Genomic DNA, 6,766 nt, shown 5'->3' on the forward strand with positions numbered 1-6,766 from the left:
ATTGTGCCACGTGTCCCATGTCAGATAAGATTTTCAGATATTTAAAAAAATTATAATCTCATATTTCAGATAAGATTTTCACCCTCTAAAATTGTGCCACGTGTCATCTCTGTCAGATAAGATTTTCAGATATTTTTTTAAAATTATAATCTCAGGTTTCAGATAAGATTTTCATCCTCTAAAATTGTGCCACGTGTCATCTCTATCTTCTGAATCCCTCTATAAAACTACACCATCAACTCATACTTCTCACACCATCTCTTATTTATTCCTTCATTTCTCAGATTTTACAAAACACATTCTACTCTCAATGTCAAACTTGAGGAGGGTGTTGGAGAGGCAACAGAAAGAAAGGGAAGAAATCCGGCGTAGACGTGCTGAAGAAGATCGGGACGCCGATGAAGAAGAGGAACAAATGCTTGCAGCAGCGGTGTGTATGCTTAATCAATCAAGGCAACACCGTCGTCCTCGTGCCCCAAATGTGGACATACGTAGAGAGTCTCGGGGTAAGAATCTCTTGGAGGATTACTTTATCCCAAATTCATTATATCCTGCTCATAAGTTTCGAGAGAGATATAGAATGCAGCCACATTTGTTTCAAAAAATCATGCATGATATTTGTAATTACGACACATACTTCATTCAAAAGCATGATGCTGTTGGAGTTTTGGGTCTTATCCCAGAGTAAAAACTTACAGCTGCTTTGCGGATGCTTGCTTATGGGGCATCTGCAGAGCAGATGGATGAGATTGCAAGGATGGGAAAATCAACTATCCTAGAGTGTTTGGTGAGATTCTGTGATGCAGTGGAAAATTTGTACACGAGGGAGTACCTTCGCAAACCCACACCGAGGGACCTGCAAAGGTTGCTACAAAAAGCAGAGGCTCGAGGTTTCCCAGGCATGATTGGAAGCATTGATTGCATGCACTGGCAGTGGAAGAATTGTCCTACTGCTTGGCAAGGAGAGTACGGGAATCGAAAGGGCCAAAAAAGTATAATTTTGGAGGCCGTAGCTTCATTCGACTGTTGGGTTTGGCATGCCTTCTTCGGGGTTGCCGGATCTCAGAATGACCTCAATGTCCTTGGTCAATCCCCGGTGTTCGACGAGGTATTGCGAGGTCATTCCCCCCAGGTCACGTACCAAATCAACAATACCGTATACTCTGGTGCGTACTACCTTGCCGACAGAATTTATCCTAGGTGGACGACATTCGTGAAAACAATTCCGAATCCCCAATCCGAGAAGGAAAGAAGCTTTGCTTCCTTTCAAGAAGGTTACAGAAAAGACGTGGAAAGGTGTTTCGGTATCTTGCAAGCTCGTTGGGCAATTATCAGGGGTGCTGCTCGGATGCTAGACGAGGAGGTGTTGAGGAGTATTATGATGACTTGCATCATCCTCCACAACATGATTGTGGAGGATGAGTATGACTACGATGCTCCAGAGGTGTTTGAACCCGATCCCATGAACACGGCGTTGACAAGAATATATGAAAGGCCGATGGGACCAAATGGACTACCAATGGAGCCCGAACCGTTAGTTCGGGATGGTCGATTCAACAACCCCATGATTGATCGTTATGAAGAAATGCAATCTTCATATGTTCACGAGAGACGTCAAGTTGACTTGATCGAGCACTTGTGGGAGATGAAAGGCAATCACAATGGATGAAGTCAAGATTAGTGCTTTATTTGGAATTATGCTTTGTTTTTAATTATGCTTTATTTTGTGTGTGGTGTTTTTTGGAATTATGCTTTTATTTATTATTATTATGCTTTTATGTATGGTTTGTTTTGTGTGTTGTTTGCAATAAATTAAGGTTTGGTTTTAATTAATCTTTGTTTTGATGCTCAAATGTTTTTAATAAATAGTCATATTATTTAATGTTTTTTTTATTTAATGAAAAGGAAACAATACAACAAATTAAAGGATAATACAACAATACAACAATACAACAATACAACAATACAACATATGGCAAAGGTGTTTCAATACAACCTAATGGTTTTCATCATTTAACCAATCCGTATTGCTAGGTCCGTCGTCATGGAAAAGTTTTCTTCTCATCACATCCCTTCGTTTATGCTTCCAATAGGCCTTTGTTTCAGGAGACATATGGCTCGTATCCATGGCCATGATTTTCATCTCTCTATCATCCATGTCTTTTTCTTGTGCCTGCTGCTGTTGAATTACAAATGCTTCCTCTCGTGCCTTGTCCGCTTCATCTCTTTTCAAGTCTCTCTCAATTCTTAGTGAGGTGTTCTTAGCTATTTGCTCCAATAATTGTACACATTCATTGTTCGAAGTGCCCCCTCGGCGTTTGCCGCCTTTCTCCCAATAGGTCTCGGCGGACGTGGGAGTGGTGACTCCATTTTCATTGGGGAGTCCAATGGCGAATCGGTTGATGGTGAATCGTGGAGCGACGTCTCATTCAACACAACCGTTGGACCGGTGGGAATAATTTTGAATCTCGAACAATCCTTCACAACTTCCCAACATTGGAAATGCACGAAACTTTTTTTGTCTTGCCCCATGGCACCGAACCACATTTGTGCTTGTATGATCTATTAAAAATAAATAATTGAAAGTGCAAGAAAAAAAAATTATTATGCAAGAAAATTAAACTATTTTGAAATGCAAGAATAAAATTGATTATGCAAGAAAATATAGACAAATTGGAAATGCAAAAAGAAAAAAAAAAGATTATGCAAGAAAAAGAAATAGAATATGCAATAAAAAAAAGTTACATTAAATTGATTAAAATGGCAATTATAAATATTTTACCTCATCGGATAGATTTTGACCGCTTCGAATGTTCTCCCTTGCTTTTGTCAAGGCATTTCTCCATTTGCCTAACTCTTTATTCAGAAGTTTCCATCTACTAGACAACGCCATTTCGGTCCGAATGGAACCCGATCTTTGACAAAATTCTCCATGAATTTTGCTCCACATATGATGGAACTTCATCTCATTGCCCGTGATAGGGTCATGACTAACGTTCACCCAAGACTGACACAACGCAATATCTTCCTGAGTTGACCACGAGCCCCCGGTTTCGACAGAAGATGCCATTTGTTTTTTTTTTTTTAAATACAAATGGAAAGTAGTAGAAAAATGTGAGTGGAGGGTAAAAAATATTGGAAGGAGAAGAGTTTGTATGGAGAATTGGTGTGGGAAGTGAAAAATGTGAGTGGAGAGTAAAAAATATTGGAAGGAGAAGAGTTTGTATGGAGAATTGGTGAGGAAAGTGAATAATGTGAGTGGAGAGTAAAAAATATTGGGGATGGAGAAGAATTGTATGAAGATTTTGTGTGGAAAGTAAATAAAATGGTTAGGTATTTATAGGGAAAAAATACAGAATTTTTTGGTATTTTTTTAAAAAAATTTCAGAATTTTTTCAAATTTTTTAAGCCAAAAAAAGGAGGACCGTCGGATTTCTGGAAAAAAACTATCGGAGCGTCCCTGTCGCCACACACGTGGCACTTCCCCGTTGGGTTTTGTCAGGGCTGACGTCATCGCTAACGTCAGTGCGCGGAAATGAAATTTTTTTTTACCATTGGCCCGTGTAATTCACGCGCCAACGGTAAAAAAAAAAAGTTTGAGTTACCGTGCGCTGACGTCACAAAACTCGGGCTGAAGCTTAGGCGAAACTTGCCCTTGGGCCTGCCCGGGCTCGTGGGACTCAGCAGCTGCCCAGGCTGATTCTCTCGCGCTAGAGCGCGGTTGGGTCTTGCACTGGCGTTGCTCTAAGAGTAACTCCACCCATTTACCCTTAGCCATTTCAAGGGGGGAGATAGGGCAGCCACTATTCACGTGAATAGTAGTTGCTCTTGCAAATAGTATTTTGTGTTTCCACCCGTTACCATGGCAAAGGGCAATTAATATTCTCTCTTTTTTTTCACAAATTTTTTTACCTTAATAATTAATTTGGATAATATTTTCGGATAAGATTTTCAGGTTCCTGCATGTCAATACTATTCATATCTCATAATCGAATAAAATTTTCAATTTCAAATTTCAGATAAATTGTAAAAAAAAAAAATTGGTTGCTATTTATACAAAAAAATTCATTAATTTGTGGGTATTTTTAAAAAAATTTCCGAATTTTTTCAGTATTTTATTGCAAAAAAATTGACTGCCCATTGGATTGGAGGAAAAAATCTGATCGGAGAGCCCAGACGACGCCACATGGCAACAGAAAAAAAAAAAAATCAAATGAGCGGGCTGACGCTTCACTGCAATTGATGGAGGTTCCTCCAGCATCCTCTCAATCCCACCACCATTGTTTGGTCCCAGTAGCTCATTCATAATCTCCATCTGCAAGTCCTTGTTCACAAGGTTTGAAACACTCAGCTGCAAATGCAAAGCCATAATATTATTGCTTCACTGCAATTTTTTTACCGCATTTTCAAGTTGAAAGCTTGGGACAATAGGACATGTGGGTACTTCTTGTGTGTACTTCCTTAGACCTCCAACTTCAACCATCCCAATTCCCTTTACATTTATGTTTATCTCAGCGTCACGCAAGACCTTTTGGATGAATGTTTCTTGTTCAGTCATGAGCCTATGCCATTCGGATAGATATTCCGGATTACATGTATAATCAGTTAGTTTCTCCATTTCCACTATCTCCGTCATCCAATTGATCGACCTTTCTTTCATCTTTTCAATAAGATTATGGCCTGCTCTTCTGGCAGACAATTGAACATGGTAATAGTTTTCTGTATTTCTCCTTAACACAGACAAAACCACATCCTCAATATAACTCCAAACCTGCTCAACAAACCCAATAGGTATGCTCGAAATCCCCTTAACTTTACCCTGCAAAACTATAAGAAAAGCATTGCGCGGAACAAAATTGGGAAGGTTGATACCTTTGGCCTCCTCCAAAATCGCAATCTCCTCCAGTAAGAAATTACTTTTGGGGTCACTCACATTGCACTCGTGAAGCTGATCTGAGCACTTATTGAGCATCTCAACAAGCCTAGCCTTGCAATGCATGTGTTTGTCATCCGGGAACTCATCAAATTCTCCCCTCACAAGAATTTTCTTAAGTGATTCTTTGGATGTTCCAATTATCTGCATAACAGCAGTCATGGCCTCAGGAACAGAAGAGAGCTTTTTCGGCATTTTGTTGAGCTCTGAAAGGTAAGAATTCAGCTTGTCATTGATCTTCTTTACAATATCAGGCAAGTTTCTAGCTATGCCAGCAGCTTGAATTTGGACCAACTTGTCAGCCAAAACCTGAATTCCAACCATAGACTTATCAATCTTCGAAAGAAAAGGATCAGTTTCAAATAATCGACCCGCAATAGCCCTCGCCTCCTCATACGTTTCATCGCGAATCCGGTTCCTTACGCAGACATAGCCAAGACCAATATGCACATCATCAGCTGTAACCTTATCCAGCAGTCCCTCTGGTGCCATATCAACCTTTGTAAAGCCAGAGTCCTCTCACCAGTCTTATCCACACTCCGCGACATACTAATTGACTCACATGTGCTAAAATCAGTAGAAGCAGATAAAACATTCAAAATGATGCTCTCATCTGGTTTTATATACTTCATGATCATATCTTTGATCTGATCAGCGATATTCAGAGGCTGGCCACGAACTGGAACCCTAGTGATTCCGGGGAGGTCAACCATGGTCAAATCAGGCACACCATTCTTCTTCACCAACAAGGTCAATGGGGTGTCTGAAATTCCCTTACAGTCCCCAGCAATCACATTGGTGGCATTCACAGTGTCCTCAGAAATATTGTCCTCATCAGTGTGCTCAACTCTGCCATTGTACTCCAGTGAAAGCTCTGGGTCAGGATCAGAGTGGTGCTGAAGCCTCATTATGAGAGGAACCCTTGTGCAGATTCCCCATCCACGTGGAAGGCTGATGCCAGCGAGGGACTCAAGAACATTGGATTTGCCAGATGACTGGTCTCCCACAACAACAATGGTGGGCAGCTGTATGCCTTCCTAAATAACCATGAGCTTGCGGAGCTTGTCAATGGCATCAAGCAAGGGTCGGATTCTCTCATTGTAGGAGGAGACAATTGGTGGGTTTTGGACAAGTACCAGTGCGTTTGATGAGGTTGGTGAAAAGCCTTCTTGATCATCTTGTAAAATGGATGAGCTTGACGACGTGCTTCCTGAATCAGTTTTGAGTTCTCTTTCCTCCCATTTTCTGAGAGTAAGACTTAATTGAAAGACAAAAAAAAAACAAAGACGAAGGGGACCTCTGCTCTCCAACGAAGGTAGCTAGTTTCTTGTAGGTAAAGGCAAACCTCACCTCTGCCTAACAGAGAAAGACTGGTAAATCATAGAAAAACAGGGGAAAAAAAGGAGCAAGACACATGGACATGAACATGACATCATGATAAATACGTTTCAAGAAACATATAATTCAATCAATTTTTTTTTTATTTTATTTAAAGAACCAAACATTCTTTAGTAAAAGGTATAGTGTTGTACGACGCACTCAGTTGATTATGACCAAAACTAGACAGTACAATAATTTTTCTACTAAACGAAATATATAGTCTTGTTGTAAAATGAACTGGAATATGCGAGAATATTAAGCTGCACGTAAAGTAAATAAGGCATAACATTTTAACGAGGTTCGACTGTGTCTACGTCCTTGGAGAGCAGCAGCAGTAACTTTTCCACTATGTAAAATAATAGGGCTACAACTTTAGTGTTTACAATATTTGTGACTCACTGATTTTTCTCTCTTGGAGAATTTCTCTCTTCTCTCTTTTTCTCTCCTCTCACT

At 40.1% G+C, this 6,766-nt stretch overlaps 1 pseudogene across 1 annotated transcript; it reads right to left on the minus strand.

Annotated features, from left to right (window-relative positions):
* Nucleotides 1-4,227: 4,227 nt before the first annotated feature.
* LOC117613019 lies at nucleotides 4,228-6,315 on the minus strand (annotated as a pseudogene). Its single transcript, XR_004583647.1, has 2 exons — nucleotides 6,284-6,315; nucleotides 4,228-6,178 (listed from the first exon to the last, which is right to left on the minus strand). The product of XR_004583647.1 is annotated as a dynamin-related protein 4C-like (transcript).
* Nucleotides 6,316-6,766: the final 451 nt, after the last annotated feature.

This window comes from Prunus dulcis, unplaced genomic scaffold (genome assembly GCF_902201215.1).
Source record: "Prunus dulcis unplaced genomic scaffold, ALMONDv2, whole genome shotgun sequence".
NCBI lineage: Eukaryota > Viridiplantae > Streptophyta > Magnoliopsida > Rosales > Rosaceae > Prunus > Prunus dulcis.